This window comes from Erpetoichthys calabaricus (assembly GCF_900747795.2).
Source record: "Erpetoichthys calabaricus chromosome 1 unlocalized genomic scaffold, fErpCal1.3 SUPER_1_unloc_9, whole genome shotgun sequence".
Taxonomy (NCBI): Eukaryota; Metazoa; Chordata; class Cladistia; order Polypteriformes; family Polypteridae; genus Erpetoichthys; species Erpetoichthys calabaricus.
The window spans coordinates 481,813-502,160 of NW_026261600.1; the positions used below are offsets into that span (position 1 = coordinate 481,813).

The following is a 20,348-nucleotide window of genomic DNA, read 5'->3' on the forward strand; positions in this document are numbered from 1 at the left end:
AACACAAGTATTTGACAGGTGAACATTACTAGTACATTAGAAAAGCTCTCGGAAAGAACATTGTGTGGGAGAAAAAAGAAATTCCACCTTTAGTTTAACAGTAATTCAGTTCAGTAATTAACAATTTAACACCAAAATAAAATGCAGGTATTTCAGAACATTTATATATTTGGGCTGGTATGCCATTACAAAGGGTAGACAGCCCCCAGTGTAGATCTTCTCCAACGAAGCCCACTTCTGGAGGTGGCACCCAGTCTGAATTATTTTGTGGCCCAGAAGATTCCGATTTGTGAGAATTGTTGGCACATCCAGTACTGCAATATGTGGAGCAAAGTGTATTCTGTCTTTTAATTTTTTTTGTATCTTTCAGGTATGAATTTTCCCAAAAGCAGTTGTTTGTGTAAACTTAGTGTCATATTTGGAGTACGAATGCTAATTAATGTGACTCCCCACAGACGGCAGGCACTCTCAGGCGATGGTGGATGCTGTACAGCAGCGTTTCTCAACCTTTAAGTATTTGCAAACCGAGTTTTCATAACATTTTTAATCGCGCCCCCCTAACATTTTTTTTTTTTTAAATGAGCCTACTAATACCAATTTGTTCTTTTTAAATTAATGATATATCACAGATGCATATTTTATTATACCTACTTAACTTTTATTGACATTTATCTAACGCTATATTTATTTTTCTACTATCAGAATGTAGTTTAAGTTAATTTGTTTTGGTTTCAATAGATGTATTTCTCATATTTTTGATTCTTGTTTTCTTTTTTCACATCTTTGCGCCCCCCTTTTTGTTACTTCGCGCCCCACAGCTTGAGAACCACTGCAGTACAGGTAAGTCTGCTCTCTCCAAGCTTTTTCTAATTTTATTGTATTTATTTGACATGTATATCATTTGGTAATTCTCAAGTGTTAAATAAGTTGTGTGCCCCCCCGCCCGAGTTCTTATATACAGTTCTGTATGTATTAGTATTAAAAGCAATCAAACAAAAACGAAATAAAATTTAAAAAAGCATTCTTCTTTTAGTGCACTGCCACAGTGTTAAAACATAATTTTGTGTGGTGTACAGCATGATCATGTGTATATTTTGGATTTTAATTTTATTTTACATTTTATTTTATTGATTTTGTATTAATAGTTTGTGTTTATAATTATTAGTAGTTCATTTATTATGTAAAAGCATTGGCGAGAAGCTGTTTGTTCTTTTTTTGTCAAGGTATGTTTTTTTATTTTTTGTTATATTAAAATAGCAAAATATATAATATTATAAAGCTGAAATATTATTTATTGTGTGAGGTTATGTATATTGTAAAGTGTTATTTTTTCTTTTTTCTGATGAAATGTGTATAATATATTGTAAATAGTTCTATATGTAATACGTATGTTATGAAAACAGAGCTAGGCACATGGTGGAGGATGTAGGGGCTTTGATGAGAAGCCGTTTGTATGACGCCCTGTTCTTTATTTAGTTTCTAGAAAAGGAAAAAGGATATAAACTTCTCTGTCTCCTCCATGTTGATTTGTTTTTGACACAACACTAAGTAGGATGGATTTGAGTCGTTACATGTGCTTACTGTCCAGGCAGGAGTGGACCTCACTCTTTAGTCAGGACAGTTCAGTTGTACTTCTCTCCGGTGTGAATTCTGGTGCGTCTCTGAAGTGTACTGCTCTGACAGATTTGTTTGCCACATTCCAAACAGCAATATGGCTTCTCTTTGAGATTCATTTCTCAACAATAGTTTAGTTTGCTTACTTTTCAGGACACGACTGAACCTCACTCTTGAGTCCTGAAGGGTTCTTGTTTTTCTGCACTGATTTTTGAACTGCTACCCTTTTTATTCTGTTGTGAACTCTTGTGTGTTTCTGCAGACTGACTATCTGTGAAAACTATTAACCACATTCATTACAGCAATATGGCTTCTCTCCGGTGTGAACTCTCATGTGTTTCTGAAGAGTGCACATAAGTGAAAACTGTTTACCACATTCATTACAGCAATACGGCTTCTCTCCAGTGTGAACTCTCATGTGTTTCTGAAAAGCACTCCTGTTACAAAATTCTCTTCCACATTCCACACTGCAGTGATCTTTCTTTCCTGTGTAAAATTTAAAACAAAAAGGAAAATAATAATAAAAAAAGGTTATTTTCAATTTGCTGCCTCATTATCAACATTAACTTACATTAAATACATGATGGCTGAAATTAGGAACAATCTTTGATCAGCATAAGCAATTATAAAACTTTTGTTGTATTTGGAAAACACACTTAATTTGTTAATTTTACATTCTCTATTACAACTACTCACCAGGGCCACATGTATAAAACTTCCTTATGCTCGGCCACATAGAAAAAGCTGTTTCTTATGCAAAAGTTAGGATTTATAAAACTAGAACTTGCCATTTAAATTGGCTCAAAGTTCCCTCAAGTTTTGAGCATTTGTAAGTCCCATGCAGACTTTATTTGTGTTGGCATTTTAGCAACTTCAGGTGGAAAAACAAAGAACTGAATAGAAAATCTCATTTCATTACACATTTCACATTCTGATGTTTGACAGGCTACACAAGAAGTGAGTTTTGATGTATCACAATGACATTTTGGCTCATGATGATGACTTAGCTGATTTAGACTCCCTACTGTCATCCTCTTTGAAGTGTGTGCTGAACTGCAGCCTTCATTACAGAGACCACCATGCAGAAATCACACAATCCCAGTTCTCTTACTGGTCTTAACAGCTGTGGGTTATTTGGCGATGGCGGCTTTTCAGTGTGAACTGCCTGACTGGTGAGGAATCTCTCAGTCACCCTCTGCTACGTAATGCCATCTGTATTGGATGGTATACTTAAGACGGTAGAGAGATACATGCAATGTCGTTACCATCAGGGTATGCAAGTCGTGATCAAATTGAAATCTGCAGCAACGTCTACTGTCTTCAGCAGTGGTGGTCTTACTTGGCCTACAAGTCCCTTTGTGATTACTGAGCTCACCAGTGTGTTCTTTCTTGTTATTGATATCCCAGACAGTTGAATTGGGTAATTGGGTTTTCCGATCTCTCTAATGATTTCATTATTATTTTCCAGCTTCTTTGACTTTCATTGGCACAGCTCTTGCCCTCATGTTGAACAATGGCAACTACAAAGACCAAAGGTAGTCTGTGGGTAAGAGTAAGCTGAGGCGTCTTAGGCCTGTAAGACTAAAGCAATGAAACACACCTGAGGAATCAAAAACACCTCTGGCACCAATTGTCCCAAACATTACGGTGCCCTGAAATGGGAGAACATTTTCAGAAGAAGTGCTGTCATTTCTACAAGGTGTGACTGAAATGTTTGGAAATCCCCTTAAATGAAAATCAGAAATTTGTACTTTATGAATTAAATAATTCAGATGTAATTAATTTTAAATGGTGGATTAAAGGAGTAAATGCAAGAAGAATGTTTCTTTGTCTGCACAATTATGGAGTGTCTTATTTTTGATTTGTAGAGTGAAAAAAGGAGTACCCCAGAAATGTTTGTGCACCCCAAGAGATTAGAGGTCTGAGATATCTCCCCCCAACAAGACGTCAGACCCTAATTAGCTCCTTAGGGCTTTGGTTTGTTTACAATCATCATTAGGAATGGCCAGGCAATGCAAAATTCAAAGCTGTATAAATTCTCAGACTTCTCAAACCTTGTCCCAGCAATCAGCAGCCATGGGCTCCTCTAAGCAGCTGTCTAACACTCTGAGGAATAAAATAATTTATAGTCACAAAGCAGGAAAAAAGACTATAGAAGATGTCAAAGAGTTTTCAAGTAGCCACCTCCTCAGTTGGTAACGTTATTAAGAGATGGCAGTTAACAGGAATGGTGGAAATCAAGTTGAGGTCAGGAAGACCAAGACAACTTTCCAGGACAACTGCTCATAGCATTGCTAGAATGGCAAATCTAAACCCCTGTGTCTTAAAGCTTCCTGATGGTCTTTTGTAGTCAGACTCTAGAGTGGTGATGCACTGTTCTACTGTACAGCAACACCACCACAAATATGACCTCCAAGGAAGAGCCATCAAAAGAAAAAAATTCCTGTGTCTTCACAACAAAATTCAAAGGTAACAGATGAACATCTAACAAAGCCTGATGCATTTTGGAACCAAACCATGTGAACTGATGAAGTCAAAAAGTAACTTTTTGGACAAATGTGCAAAGGTGTGTTTGGAGGAAAAAGGGGCACAGAACTCCATGACAAGAAAACGTCTCTGACTGTTAAGGATGGGAGAAGATCAATCATGTCTCAGGCTTGTGTTGAAGCCAGGAGCACCGGGAACTGTTCACTGGTAGAGGGAAGAATGGATTCAATTAAATATTAGAAAATTCTGAAGCAAACATCACACCATCTATAAAAGCTAACAATGAAAAGAGTTTGGCTTCTACAAAAGGATAATGATCAGAACTGCACCCCAGAATTCACAATGGACTCCTCAAGAGGCCCAAGCTTAAGGTTTTGTCATGGCTCTCTCAGTTACTTGATCTGAACATTAATGACAATCTGTGGTATGACAGACTGCCTGGGCCCATTCCCAGCAGTGATGCCTTCAGCACAGAAAGACAGGGAGAGAGGGCTTATTCTGCATAATGTCTCCCACAGACCGATAGAGGGCAGCCCCCTTGGCTTGCAACGGGGCCACGGGTTTGGAGCATGGAAGCTCAACCTTGTTGGGGCCCATTGCCACCCCTTACTGGGCCCTGTTTAGCAGCACTTCCACCACACCAGGAGGTGCTGCAGGAAGAAGGTCATTCAAGCCTGAGGGCCTCATGTATAAACAGTGTGTATGCACAAAAATGTTGCATATTCCCGTTTCCACGCTCACATCATGATGTATAAAAACTAAACTTGGTGAAAAGTCACACACATTTTCATGCCAGCTAAATCTTTGGTGTATGCAAATTGGCAACACCCAGTGTCAATGTAGTGCTTTTGTTCCAGTGTGGTTTCCCTTTCTTTTTTAGATCCACATCCCTGATGTGGTTTTATCAAATACACTGAAATTGACCACATATTGTTAATTAATTTAAGGCATCTGATTGTAATTAACCTGCAACAATATAATGGTTAATGGAATGGCCAAATTATTCCAAATACCATAGTAGCCTTAGCGTTGTTACTCTCAAGTATTCATCCCACTGTATCGGAGTGTGAAATCACAGCTCTACAGCAGCTGATCGGAAAGAGAATTATCGGGATACAGCATCAAGCACATGCTGCCTCAGCCATGCTGTCTATCTGAACTGCTTTCATATGGCAAACTCTTCAGAGCCTTTCCTGTAGGGACATAGCAGTTCAAAAACAGTTTCATCCCAAGAGCTCTGAACGCACTCAATCAGTTCAAGTGTTCATTGTAGACCTGTTTGTACTTATAAATACAGTCACCTCACTGTAAACTTGCAATATTGTTATAATATTGCAAAACCTGAGCCACTTTTTACAGTGCATATTTACATATGATGACAATATCCTTTTGAACAGGAAATGCAGCAAAATACGTTTATTATATTATACAGCTATGAAGAGGATGAAGAATGGAAAAGCCGTTGTTCCAGATGACAAACCTGTGGAAGCATGGAGATGTTTTGGAGAGATGACAGTGGAGTTTTTAACCAGATTGTTAAATGGAATCTTGGAAAGTGAGAGGATATTTGAGGAGTTGAGAAGTAGTGTACTGGTGCCGATATTTAAGAATAAGGGGGATGTGCAGGAGTGTAGTAACTACAGGGGGATAAAATTGATGAGCCACAGCATGAGCGGTAGGAGTGACAGATGCATTCAAAATGGAGGTGGGCTCTAAGCCCTTTCTTATTTGCAATGGTGATGGACAAGTTGACAGACAAGATTAGACAGGAGTCCCCGTGGACTATGATGTTTGCTGATGACATTGTGACCTGTAATGATAGTAGGGATCAGGTTGAGGAGATCCTGTAGAGGTGGAGATAAAAGGGACAGTGAATTCAAAATATTATCAAGAAATCTGACAGCAAAAAATCAGGATAGCAGAAGCGTAACAAAAGTTGAATTATGATACAGTATAATGAGCCAAATCACAGGAAGAAATCAAAAAGAGAAAGACTTAAACAGAAGGAAATTGGTGTTCTGGAATGGCCAGTAAGAGACAAGCGATGCTGTGGCATGACCTAAAGAGAACTGATCAGAAAAGAGCTCTCAGGAATAAAAGGAACCAAAAAGGTTTGGAGAGAAGGTATGGATTAAAATTCAAGGCTGATCAGCAGCCACGTGAAGTTTGGTGGAGGCCATTTCTATTAAAGAAGGGTCAACCAGTCTGTAAAGACAGGAGGGTCACAGAGCGGACTGTGAATGTTAAAATGATGTGTTCAGGACTGACAAGAAGTCCTCCAATTGTTTGTGGGTTATTAGCTTCGGTTGTCTGTATTTGGAGCATAGATGAAGATCAGACCTCATTGTTAAGATGAATTAGAGCAGACATCCAGGGAATTCCAAAAGGTTCACAACCTTCTTTTGCAGCTGTATATTTGTATTGCACTCTTTACCAAGGACATGTTTAGGACTTTTGCATGAAAAATTGCAAACCTTACATAAACATTGATGAAATCTCAAACTACATTTAAGCACACAATAAAACACAGTATTTCTCATAAAAACAGCAAGACCAGACCTATCAAGCCCATAAACTCCAACTCTAAAACTTGCCCATTTTTTATTTTGCACTTACTTTTTCCAGACTGCTTTGTAGATGGTGGCCGATTTTCCTGAGCTCTAACAGATGTACTTTTCTTAGTCCCCTTTGGTTTAGACTGTAATGATTCAGTCTTCACATTGACAGAAGGCTCTGGAGATGAACAGTGTCTGCTTTGAGAAGAGTCTAACCAGGTTACCACTCCATCTTGACACCCATCATGAAGGTTGTCTTCTTTTACACTGTCCAGATTTGTATGGTTAATTGTCTCAATGTTGACAGACTTCTCTTCAGCTTCATCTTTAATTCCCACTGTCTGTAGTTCACTGCTCTCCTCCTTAATGCTCAGACTTTCCTGTTTAAGGTAGATGGACTCAAACTCACAGTCCTCCTCCTTAATATTCATGATATTTGTGTCCACATCACAGCTCTCCAGTTTCACATCCATTGAGATGTTCCAGTAAACATCAGCGTCTTCTTTTTCTCTGTAAAAAGAACAGCAAGTAACTTCATTAAAACTTCATCACTTAGCTCTGAAGTCACTTGAATGTCATTTCATAACACCCCCTCTGTTAAGGTTTATATAAAGACCAGTAACGGCGTACTGCACGATAACGTGCAGTGAATACACTTGACTTGTGCATTCCTAGTTTTCTTACTCTTCTTCTGTCTGTTTAGCATTCGCTTGCTCAGAGGTTGATGCGCTTGCTGCTCTCTGAGCAGTTCTTCTTTTTTCTACCCTAGCGGCCCGCTGCTTCTCTTTTATCTTTTTGCGTTAAAACTGATTAAGTTAGTTTTTGTGTTGCGATTACTTAGTACATTTACTTTAATTTTTCACTTAAGCTGGCACTTAAGTCTTCAATCTGCCTCAAGAATAAATTAGCGAATGTGGTAGGGAATGATAACGGCGCCCATACGCATGCACCGCACAGCCGCCCTGCTGCCGAGAGTTTATTCTACAATAAAAAAATAAAAAGAGTAATAAAACTTATCACTTTGAAAGTGGACAGTAGACGTCACGTAGTATATGTGTACCAAATTTCAAGTCAATAGGTGAAACGGTTTGCAAGCTACAGGTGATTTAAAATCCTGGACAGACAAACGAACAGCCACGGTAGCGTATTAAATAAGAAAATTGACCGTTCGTAGCATGCTGACAGTAACACATTACTTTTTATTTCAAATTATCAGCGGATTGAAGGTCCAACAGGCTGAAACAAGAAGAACAATCTACTATGGGTAACCCTAAGAGGAGAAACCAGGTAAGTAGCAACCAATTACTAACCTTCATGAATATTCTACTCAAAGAGGATCTTAATAACAGGAGAGAGGTCAGGTGGTATGTAGGGATGACCATTATTTACCGACTCAGTACCAATACTGCGGTCTGAAAGCTGGTATTGATACCAAAGTCAAAGAGTCAGTATCGATCTAACACTACCTTGGCAAAGCAAAGTTAGATTTATAAATACATCTTTAGAACATGGGAGAATAAATATTATTATTATTATTAAAAATAAAGGCAGAAACAGGGCACACATGAAAACTGCACATGGGAAGTAAACAGGCTGAGGTTTAAACTCGCACTACTGGAGCTGTGCGACAATAACACAGACTTCAAATTGTTAATAACAACTTCTTTAATACTCATTATCAGGCATTACCAGTTGAACTTTAGCACCAAAACATATAAAATTGTGCAGTACGGTGGTATAGGATTAGGGAGAGAAACAAAAATCCAATCCCACTCAATGCATGGAAATGTATGCTGTTTAAACTGGATTACGCAGTTTACAAAAAACGTACATTGGCTCTAGAAGACCCCCGTGACCCTGTAGTTAGGATATAGTGGGTTGGATACTGGGTGGATGGATGGATGGATAGATGGATAAACCGTATGGAGGCTTCATCAGGTTTTCAGAGCCTTTCATTTTCTGTACACTTGATTGTGTTGCAGGTTTAATTTTAAATGGATACATTTTACACTTTTGTCCATTAATTTACACTTAATAACCCATAATGACAACTTTAAAATACATTTTCAGAAAAGTTTCAAAACTGGATTCTCTCATTTCAGCAGTAGAAGTATTTAAACACTTTGCTGTAGCTCTTCAGATTGTGTTCAGGTGCATCCTATTTGCTTTCATTCTTCTTGAGATGTGTCTAGAACCTCATTGGAGACCACCTGTGACAAACTGACTTGATTTGACATTGTTTAGAAAAAGCACACGTGTACCTGTGTATGTAAGGCCCCACGATTCAAACTGCATGCCACAATGAAACCTAAGCCAAGATGTCCAAGAAACTCTCTGTAGACCACAGCAATCAAATTGTGGTCAGGCATAGATAAGGACAAGGGGATAAAAACCATTTCTAAAGCTGTGGGCATTTCCAGGAATACTCTGGCCTCCTATAACTGTGAAATGAAAGAAGATTGGCACCACCAGGATTTCACCTAAAATGTGCAGTCCAGCCAAACAGAGTAACACTCCAAGATAGGCATTGGTCAAGAAGGTGATCGAACACCTAATGGATGTTTCAGGCAGTGGCGTAGCTAGTATTCGTGCTGCTTGGGGTGGGACGGTGCCTTAATTTGCACCCTCCAACTTATCTGAATATGTTAACCTATTTAAATAGAAAATTAAAATGACGTACAGAGAAAAATTAAGATACATTTTGCATAGATTTGTTCATATATAGAGAAACAGCAATACTTTTTCACATATAATTATTAATAAGCATCAACTAGACAAGAATATAGTATAGACACATTGATAAGCCGTGTTCTAATTATTAGTTTCATATAATTATGCTGTGAAAAGCAGTGTAGTGTACCAGTGATAGGTGGGGATGTTTTCTGCGCACAAGGCGAAGCTCTCAATTTACCAGTCGATCTATGTTCCTACCCTCACCTATGGTCATGAACTATGGGTAGTTACCGAAAGAACGAGATCGCGAATACAAGCGGCTGAAATGAGTTTCCTCCACAGGGTGTCTGGGCTTTCCTTTAAAGATAGGGTGAGAAGCTCAGTCATCCAGGAGGGGCTCAGAGTAGAGCCGCTGCTCCTCCGCATCGAGAGGAGTCAGATGAGGTGGCTTGGGCATCTGATCAGGATGCCTCCCTGGTGAGGTGTTCCGGGCACGTCTAACCGGGAGGAGGCACCGGGGAAGACCCAGGACACGCTGGAGGGACTATGTCTCTCGGCTGGCCTGGGAACGCCTTGGGATTCTCCCGGAAGAGCTAGAAGAAGTGGCCGGGGAGAGGGAAGTCTGGACATCTCTGCTCAAGCTGCTGCCCCCGCGACCCGACCTCGGATAAGCGGAAGAGGATGGATGGATGGATGGATACCATTAGCATTCCATATAGATGATAGATCTGAAATTATCTGGTGTATGTAGCAATGTAGGAGCCATCAGAGAAATATTCACAACAGCAGGAATGGAGGTCACAGTCATAATATCTGTTCCAGTTCTTGTTGCACATAATTTAGCAATTAATGTCTGAACAAATTTTAGAAAACTTCTGGTTTTGGGGCTGGAAAATGTTTTAAGGCTAAGAGAGCAGAAATATTTTTCTTAGAGGGACCAGCAGGGTGAGCCTTGAGCCCATTCTGTTTAATCTGAGAAAGGGGTTTCTCCTCTGGGAGGACACCGGGTGTAATCTGCTCTGCGCTCAGCAGTTTTGCATTAGTGTATAGTCAACAAAAGTCCTCTAACATCATCTGTGAAGAAACACAGTGCCTGTTCTTCCTGAGGAGGGATAGACTTCCATATTTTTGGTCATGTTTGTGACAACAAAAGGAACCTGGAAGTGACACATTTTATTATAGATTCTCAGTACCATTTTCTTGAGGTAAGGATAAGTTTCCTATTCACTTGTCTGCTCACAGCAACTGTCACGAGTAGAGTTTTACATATTCCACAGTGACATCACCTATCAATAATTTAGTCAAGCCTCTTAGCTTCAGGCTGCATATGTTAATTCTTATGTCTCTCCAATTCTGTTTCAACAGTGGATTTGTTCTGCTGTGGCTTGTAGCAAATAATTACACAAAGATGCGCCAAGGGGCCAGTATAACAGCAGAGCCATCAGTATGGTATGAAATCTTCTGGTATGAGTATGCACATAGCAAAAGGCGACTGTGTATGTATGAGGAGTTCAGGACATGTAGTGTTCACTCTGGAGTGTCGGTCAGAACACAGGCAAAAGAATTCAGAGTATTTCACACTGCAGCTCAGAAGGAAATTATAGCTTATTTATTGGATGGTATATAAAGAAGTATACATACATGTATATGAGTATGAATGTGTGTGAAACGTGTCCTTCAATTTCGTTGTTCCTTTGTAAAAGTGACAATGACAATAAAGATCTATACATCTAAATTATAAAGTAAAAGCCATTAGTAACTTACACAAAAAATCCACTAGATGTCAATATTGTTCTCAAATGAGTCTGGTTACTAAATTGTCGGAGGTATAAAAATGAAAGCAATACAGTTTATCAATAAAACCGCATCGGGAAACTTAACGTAAAGTATTGCATTAATATAAAAACAAGAAAATAATGAGGTCAGTAATAGCACAGTTCACAGTAGTAATGCCAAGTGAATATTCGAAAGAACTTCTGAAGACCGGCATGCACTGTTTACTCAAATTATATGGTTTATTTGATTCATATTAAGGAAATTCTCTATTAATACAATTCATAATGGTCTATTGTATTTGTAGCAGTCGAGACAATAGCGAAACTATACCTTATGCCGTTTTGCACTATGCCACCTTAAATAAAAGTAATGTTTGATACGTTGTTCTTGTGTTTTATTATATTGAAATGTGATGACATTGTGGCGTTCTTATTATGCATTTATTTTCTTACATTCTCCATATACAAATATTAACAGACAAACTCATTCTGTGGTAGTGACTTGCTGTAAGAGGTCCAGATGTGAAAATACATGTTGCAAGTTTTTGAAGCGTGCATTACACAGGCCTCGAAGCTCCCGATTCCATCTGAAAACGGGGAGGACGACACACGAGCGCATGAGGAGTGTGTCTCTAGAAGGCGACGGGAACGTACGGGCTTCATAGTGTCTGAGGTGCGCTGGTATATTAAGAACTGAAACATGTCCTGACTGCAGTTGGATGCTTGTATTGTTTTTTTTACATCACTGCAAATTTAAATTTTTGAAAAGCAGAGTGGCGCAGCGGGAGCGTGCTGGGCCCATAACCCAGAGGTCGATGGATCGAAACCATCCTCTGCTAACTCTGTTTTTGAACATTAGCATATCTCAGCATTGTATTCTTCACGTGCTATTTACGTAGATCCATTGGTATACGCTAATTTTAAAACCCTATACATTTGCAATATTGTTTTCTCTGGAAAGTGTTTTGTGATCGCACACATTGCTATTAAAAGTACAGAATATATTCTTTTTCTGGGTAATATGCTCAGTTCAAAATGACAGATTTTTATCCGCGTCCCGGCTTTAGTCTTTAAACAACGCAATTATATAAGAAAACAAATGAGTACTTACGAAAACAAAATACTTTTTACCTATTTTAATAAAGTGAATGCCTAAACACCGCGGGCATTTTAGTAGTACGATGGTATAGAAATTAGGGTTCTATGGTGTAATGGTTAGCACTCTGAATCCAGCGATCCGAGTTTGAATCATGGTAGAACCTGCGTTACGTTTTAAATAAAATTGCTATTGACCAGTTAATAGTCGGTGAAATGATTTCTACTTACGTATATCTGATAAATACGTTAATTGTAACAAGTCTCAGTCATAAACAAAGATAAATATCTAGATAGATTGACACGCGAACTCAGTTTGGCATAGTAACACAGGGGCGCTTTACTTAATGTCGTTCGTTAAAGCAAGCTATTGACTGGAAGATATTTAGCAAAGTAACCTTTTAATGGTTCGCCAATCCTCAAAAAAAATTATTTGTGACACAACAATTTCCAAAAAAAGTTAAATAAAATGTCTGTAGCACGTAGTCGTTCATATACTGTAGATTCAGAAAGCTCAATTAAGAAAGGCTTATAAAGTATAGGCAAAGAGGATAACTATAGTGTGTGCATGTTCAACAGTAAGAGAAGAGATTCTGCAGGTAGATGAGCCTGTGGTGTCCCGGATAACGGGACCAACTGTCAGACAGACCTCAGTTTGTGAGACTTAAGGACCACACCTCTGACGTGGATGTGAACAACACTGGGACACCAAAAGGAACAGTCCTGCCTGCTCTTCTCTTCACTCTGTACACCTCATACTATAAATATAGGATCAGGTCATGTTACTTGTGGAATGTCTCAGATGATTCAGCAATTATGGGGTATATAATGATAAGGGGGATGAGACAGAGGAGAGGAGTCAGGTAAACAACTTTGTTTCTTGGTGCAAAGAGAATTGTCTGCATCTCAGAAATCAGCAAAACCAAGGAATTGCTTATTGACTTTTGACACAGCAAATAGCCTCTATGTCTGGTCACTAAGCAGGTAGTGGATATAAAGAAAACGAGGTTCTACAAGTACTTGGGGGGCCACATCAATAACAGGGTGGACTGGTCTCAGAACACAGAGGAACTATATAAGGAAGGGCACAGCATGCTCTTTTTTACTTGAGAGACTCAATAGTGACATCCATCACATCTTCTGTGACTCTTTGATAACCAGTATGGTGTGTGTTGGGCTGGTAAGATCACTTCAAGAGAGGCCACTGAATGTACAAGCTAACTAAAAGGGCAGGCTCAGTTATAGGATGCATTCTGGACCATGGAGGTAGCAGCAAAGGAGAGAGGTAAAACAAAACTGAGTGGCATTATGAACAATGCTGCACATTCTCTCCATGACACACTAACACTGAGGCGTTTTCTTTCTTCTTCCTTTTTAGTCATTCTGGTATATGTGTGTATATTTGTATTTATCTGTCTGTTTATGTATTTATTCATTTAAAGAGCTTTTATAGAAAGCCAAATTTCCCCTTGGGGACAAATAAAGATCTATCTATCTATCTATCTATCTATCTATCTATCTATCTATCTATCTATCTATCTATCTATCTATCTATCTATCTATCTATCTATCTATCTATCTATCTAAAGAGCAGAAAAGCGTAACTGAGGGATGTCCAGCTACTGACATTTGAATACATTTATGATGTTGTTGTTGCAATAATTTGCAGAGCTCTGAATTGTTGTAAGGTTTATTCAGTGAGACAAAGGCATGTTACTGTGCACTATTTTGTTTCCTAAGTATAAATTCTAAAACTTCACAATTGTACTTTTCCAAACAACATGTATTTTCCAGATGACTGGATAAGCAGGTTTGAAAGATGGAAGGACGAATGGATGTAATTGGGTAAAGCACGATGCACATAGCCACCGACTATGTTCGGCAACAATTATCCATCCATCCATTATCCAACCCGCTATATTCTAACTACAGGGTGACGGGGGTCTGCTGGAGCCAATCCCAGCCAACACAGGGCACAAGGCAGGAAACAAGGGCGCGCGCACACACACACACACACACACACACACACACACTAGGGACAATTTAGAATCGCCAATGCACCTAACTGACATGTCTTTGGACTGTGGGAGGAAACCCACGCAGACACGGGGAGAACATGCAAACTCCACGCAGAGAGGACCCGGGAAGCTGCGCCACCCAGGCAACAATTATGACTTTAAAAAAAAAAAAAAAAAAAAAAAAGATTTTAACTATTGTATGATACATAATATTTCAATTGAATAATAAATGTATTGCTTTTCTTTTGCCTTGTTATTTTTATACTCTGGTGTCTTTTGTGATTTAGTTATAGTTTTGAACATTTGAGATCTATTTAAATCATTTTATGGCACCGTTAAGTGATCATTTGGTTTACTTTTATTTTATTTAAATAAAAATAAACTGGATTTGATAAACATCACCCGCTAGCGACATGTTGATTATTTATTTATTTAATTTACAAGTAGATAGCAATATAGAGCAGAGTGGCGCAGTGGAAGCGTGCTGGGCCCATAACCCAGAGGTCGATGGATCGAAACCATCCTCTGCTAAAAATGACTTTTTAACCTTTTATTATTCTGTTCAAAGCATCAATTGTATCTTCCTGTTATGTAACATTGCTTATTTTGCAAAGTTGTTGTGCCAATAACATACTGAAATAATGTTTTCCTTTTAAAGCTCCTTGCAATGGAGCATATTGTCAATCGTTTTCTAGACGAGTCTATGCTGCTGGGTACAAGGCGGGACCTCACCCTGGTCATTGTATACCCACACGTCTATCTGCACTCAGTAAGGGTTTCCCAGGGGAGAATTTCACATTAGATAGATAGTTCCTTTCTAAGTAGTACCTTCTAGTGAGACAACGAAGTAAAAAATAAAACGGCCTTATCCAATGTACAAAACATACACACTGTAGTAACCAGCATTGTCACCCTACAGACGGGGATGGAGAGGCGATCGATAGCAGGGTATTCACAGGTGTCCTGAGTTCTACGTTCCTGGAACCCCAGGACATTTCTCGTTATACCTTTCAAGTCCGAGAAGGCTCGAGAACGCTGGTGGAGATTGTCAGGACAGTATAAACACGGCGATGTAAATGATAACGGAGAGACGTGGAAAGGGACACCACACGATCTGTAACACTGTGAGAGTGCAATAGCCCGTCTAGAGAAGTGACTGTTATTTGTACGGAGCGGTTTACATGGCTTTTACAGCGTAGTTTATTTCTGCAAGAAGACTATTGTACATCATTTGTTGTGGAAAAAATGCGCCCATTATTTGGCTTAACTCCCATTCGTTATGGGTCTTATAGTCTTTCTATCTCGATGCTCTACAATAATATATAAAAAATGGGCCCCAAAGAAATCATTTTTGTTGTCGCGTTTTATCTAGAGAAATTCGACACGTTTGATATTGTAACGGGATTGGAATGGAATGGAATTTGCCGCTTTACACTCCGATGGGCGCTGCCAGCTGCTTATCTCATTTGCCCACACATAAACACCGCCTGCCCAGTGGCGTCGTTAGGCAGGGGTGTTCCAGGGCTTTAGCCTCCGATCTCAAGCGTGTTGCCCCTAATCTTCGAGAGACGTCCCCCAGCATGTTCACAGAAGCTAGACCTATAGCCCCTGATCTTTGAGCCTTGTTTCCCCTGTTCAGCTCTCGGAAACGGCCGTGGGCAGCGCGAAATCATCACGCCACCCCCCATGCGGTTTTCAATCGGACGCATCTGACAGTAAAAGGTGTATTACAGAGGTAGGGCTAAATTCTCGCGTACCCGGGGTCACAGGTAACTTGTCTGTCTCCCTGTTCCTCCCCTCCGTGAGCCGACCTAATACTCGGGTACACATTAGAGCCACGCAGCCAGGGGGATGGGCTTCAGCAGCGGTGACACGCCCCTCTCAATTTCCGCTCACTAGCGAGGATTTCAAGTCCGCTTCTCCAGGAATCCCATCATTTTGGACTTGGCCTCTCAAACAGTTAGTCCCTCTTATATCCGGACACAGGTATGCTACAATATGTTTCGTTTGCTTCTTATTTTTTACGATTTTTTTTAGAACATCTATAATTGCTTTTTGGGCAACATATGAAATGAACAGGTACTGCCATCCAAAGAGTCTCCTAAGACACTCAGAAAACTTCAAGTGAGCTCAACTATGAGGGAAGGTGAAATGTCACAGGTAGGAACTGCGGAAATTCTCACCAGAGGTAAATACAAACTCTTAAATGTGTGAAGGTCGTCCCAAATATGAGACGCAAAAATGTAATGTATGCATCGGGTAAAGATTCCGAGGGCACAGAAGTATTACAAGTATATTTACATTATTAAAAAAAGAACTGAACAGTTTTTAGTATGTCAAACTAGCACCTAAAATGTAAATAAACACGTTACAGTGCTTTGCCATTACCGTATTTACTGTAGAAAAGTGCTTAAGACGGTTCCATGGTGTAATGGTTAGCACTCTGGACTCTGAATCCAGCGATCCGAGTTCAAGTCTCGGTGGAACCTGTTTGTCTGTCTTGGTTCATAAAATTCGGACGCACGAAATAAAGAGACATTTCTGTTCGGTGATAAAAGTTCAGAGCGAGATTTAAAAGCATACATTTAAAAGGACTGTAACTGGTTACTTCACTTGCACACTTCGTGAAAAATCTAAGGCAGTTTACTCTGTTTGTGCGTTTTTAAATATCTGCAGTGTGGATAGCGGCTGACAATTGAAGTTAATCTGCTTGCAGGGGGGACTGTGCAGACCTCCAAATTCTCCTGGAAAGCACTTACTTGCCCTTTGGCTCTCACAAGTGATCAATAATCTGAGGTAGCTAACATCTGTTAATATTAATAATAATTACTATTTGCTAATATTAATCAGCTAATATTTGTGTTCTCAACACCCTCCATCCAAAATCTATAAAGACAATCGGAGAATTATTTACATTGCAGGGATTTCTTTTCTTACCCCGAACGGGGACCATTTCTTTCTCTTTCTGTATTTTCTTCCACATAGAGATATTTGAGGGCACTTTTTTTACATGCACAAATTTAACATGATATGAGTGATTTATGATTTATAAATATGCCACAAGTGTGAAGAATTTAGGAACATTTATTAATTCATACAGATGTCTTATATACTTTGCACAAGAACTTTTTGGGAAGTAATTGTACATTACAGTTTTGAATCATTCATGTTTTTATAAGTTAGGATATGTTCAGTATTTTTCAAATTGAAGTTACCTCTTCACTGTAATGGTATATTTTAATTTGTAACATGACAATGATTTTTGAAGTGAAGCATATTTTTTTAAAAATTCAAAAAACTAAATAGCCTGCTCTTGTGTTTTGCAATCGAGCTAATGGGTGAAACGCATATTTGTCATGTTCCTGAGGCATCGTTGTAACAAACAAAAGTAAACTGGAAAAAATTAATTTTACCACTGATTCTTGGTATTATTTAATTAAGGTTAGGCTACGATTCTTGCTTATTTTTCTGCTCACGGTGGGTGTCATAGCTGGTGTTATGATACCACCATTCCCCTTCTTTCTTCAAATTACAACCCCAATTCCAATGAAGTTGGGACGTTGTGTAAAATGTAAATAAAAACAGAATACAATGATTTTCAAATCCTTTCCAACCTATATTCAATTGAATACATTACGAAGACAAGGTATCGAATGTTCAAACTGATAAACTTTATTGTTGTTTTGCAAATCTTCACTCCTTTTGAATTTGATGCCTGCAACACGTTTGAGAAAAGCTGGGACAGGGGCAGCAAAAGACTGGGAAAGTTAAGGAATGTTCAAAAAACACCAGATGTGAACATTCCACAGGTGAACAGGTGAATTGGAAACAGGTGTTTGTCATGATTGGGTATAAAAGGAGCATCCCCAAAAGGCTCAGTCGTTCACAGGCAAGGATGGGGCGAGGTTCACCACTTTGTGAACAACTGTGTGGGCAAATAGTCCAGCAGTTTAAGAACAACGTTTATCAACATACAATTGCAAGGAATCTAGGGATTTCATCATCAACTGTCCATAATATCATCAAAATATTAGAAAAATCAATATTAGGAGAAATCTCTGCACGTAAGGCTGAATACCAACACTGGATGCCCGTGACCTTCGATCCCTCAGGTGGCACTGCATTAAAAACCGACATCATTCTGTAAAGGATATTACCACGTGGGCTCAGGAATACTTCAGAAAACCATTGTCAGTTAACACAGTTCGTCGCTACTTTTTGTATGAAAATGTGCTATATAAATAAATGTTGTTGTTGTTGTTGCTACTTCTACAAGTACAAGTTAAAACTCTACCATGCAAAGCGAAAGCCATATATCAACAACACCCAGAAACGCCGCCAGCTTATCTGGGCCCGAGTTCATCTGAGATGGACTGACGCAAAGTGGAATAGTGTGCTGTGGTCTGACGAGTCCACATTTCAAATTGTTTTTGGAAATCATGGACGTCGTGTCCTCAGGGCCAAAGAGGAAAAGGACCATCCGGATTGTTATCAGCGCAAAGTTCAAAAGCCAGCATCTGTGATGGTATGGGGGTGTGTTAGTGCCCATGGCATGGGTAACTTGCACATCTGTGAAGGCACATTAATGCTGAAAGGTACATACAGGTTGTGGAGCAACATATGCTGCCATCCAAGCGACGTCTTTTTCAGGGACGTCCCTGCTTATTTCAGCAGGACAATGTGAAGCCACATTCTGCATGTGTTACAACAGCGTGTCTTCGTAGTAAAAGAGTGCGGGTACGAGACTGGCCTGCCTGCAGTCCACACCTGTCTCCCATTGAAAATGTGTGGCACATTATGAAGAGCAAAATACGACAATGGAGACCCCGGACTGTTGAGCAACTGAAGTTGTACATCAAGCAAGAATGAGAAAGAATTCCAGCTGCACAGCTTCAACAATTAGTGTCCTCAGTTCCCAAACGCTTATTGAGTGTTTTTAAAAGGAAAGGTGATACAACACAGTGGTAAACAGGCCCCTGTCCAGGCTTTTTTGGGACATGTTGCAGGCATCAAATTCAAAAGGATTGAAGATTTGCAAAACAACAATAAAGTTTATCAGTTTGAACAATCGATATCTTGTCTTTGTAGTGTATTCAATTGAGTATAGGTTGGAAAGGATTTGCAAATCATTGTATTCTGTTTTTATTTACACAACGTCCCAACTTCATTGGACTTGGGGTTGTACATTCTGCTTATTATTTTACTTTTCATCTTCAGTTCCGTTTCTTAAGCAGTTACAGATGCATGCTCAAATTGTATGATTACATGTCCCAAACAGTGCATAGTTTTCACATTATACATTCTGTGTGGTTAATTTACAAAGCCTACAGTGAGAGATTTGGCATGGCAATGATGAGTACACATCAGAGAGTCTTTGTACTTTATACACATAACAATACAGCTAAACGGCTTACACTGCATTAGTATTTTTAATAAAAGTATTAGATTTTTTTGAAAGAGCCAAACAAAGTGCACATATTAGAAAAAATACTCAGAAAATGAAAAGTTCACCGTGTGCAACACAGCCAAGCTGTGATGAAACCAACTTCATCTTCTTCTTCTTCTTTGTCTTTTTATGGCAGTTAGCAGACCCACCTATGGTGCATTACTGCCACCAACTGGACTGGAGTGTGGTGCAGAATAAATATGAAGTAATCATGTTTTCAAGGAAAATGGAGGTATAAAAATGTTATGAGAGAACAGGCGTCAATGATGTACAATAAATAATATCAAAAACAACCATGAGAAAAGAAAACCTCACTTTACTCGGGTCACAGAATCCAAATACCACTTATCCCCTTGTGGTTTCACAACATGCAAAATGCATTTATATTTTGCTAAAATATTTTAAATACTTCCAGAAAAACTAGCATAGGGCATAAATGTGAAACATATCCATTAGGATTGAGCTTTTCAATTCAACATCTGTCTCTCCACCTCATTCATCCAACAAGGGTCCTGACTGAAGTGACCTGCTTTTGGGTAACAAGTGTATCAATAACAGAAATTAAAAAAAAATTATTTTAAAAGTCCAAAGCCTTATCTACAAACTCAACCTGGCTGCCCTTAACTAGCCCAAAAGAAGAAATGAAAATTAACAGTGTACTGAATTATACTTGCTAATTTTGTTT

At 39.1% G+C, this 20,348-nt stretch overlaps 2 protein-coding genes and 2 non-coding genes across 5 annotated transcripts in view; 2 read left to right on the forward strand and 2 right to left on the reverse strand.

The window, feature by feature from the left end:
• Positions 1 to 20,348, reverse strand: part of LOC127526442 (gastrula zinc finger protein XlCGF7.1-like) — a 620,518-nt gene that overhangs the window by 427,764 nt on the left and 172,406 nt on the right. The window lies entirely within an intron of this gene.
• The window catches only part of LOC127526444 (gastrula zinc finger protein XlCGF57.1-like), a gene marked incomplete at its 5' end in the record, with an annotated part of 218,960 nt that continues 199,935 nt past the window's right edge, over positions 1,324 to 20,348 (reverse strand). Inside the window, one exon of the mRNA XM_051922005.1 lies at positions 1,324 to 1,544. The remainder of the gene's footprint in view (positions 1,545 to 20,348) is intronic.
• trnam-cau (transfer RNA methionine (anticodon CAU)) lies at positions 14,677 to 14,748 on the forward strand. Its single transcript has one exon. It is a non-coding gene; the product is annotated as a tRNA-Met (tRNA).
• On the forward strand, positions 16,635 to 16,706 carry trnaq-cug (transfer RNA glutamine (anticodon CUG)). Its single transcript has one exon. It is a non-coding gene; the product is annotated as a tRNA-Gln (tRNA).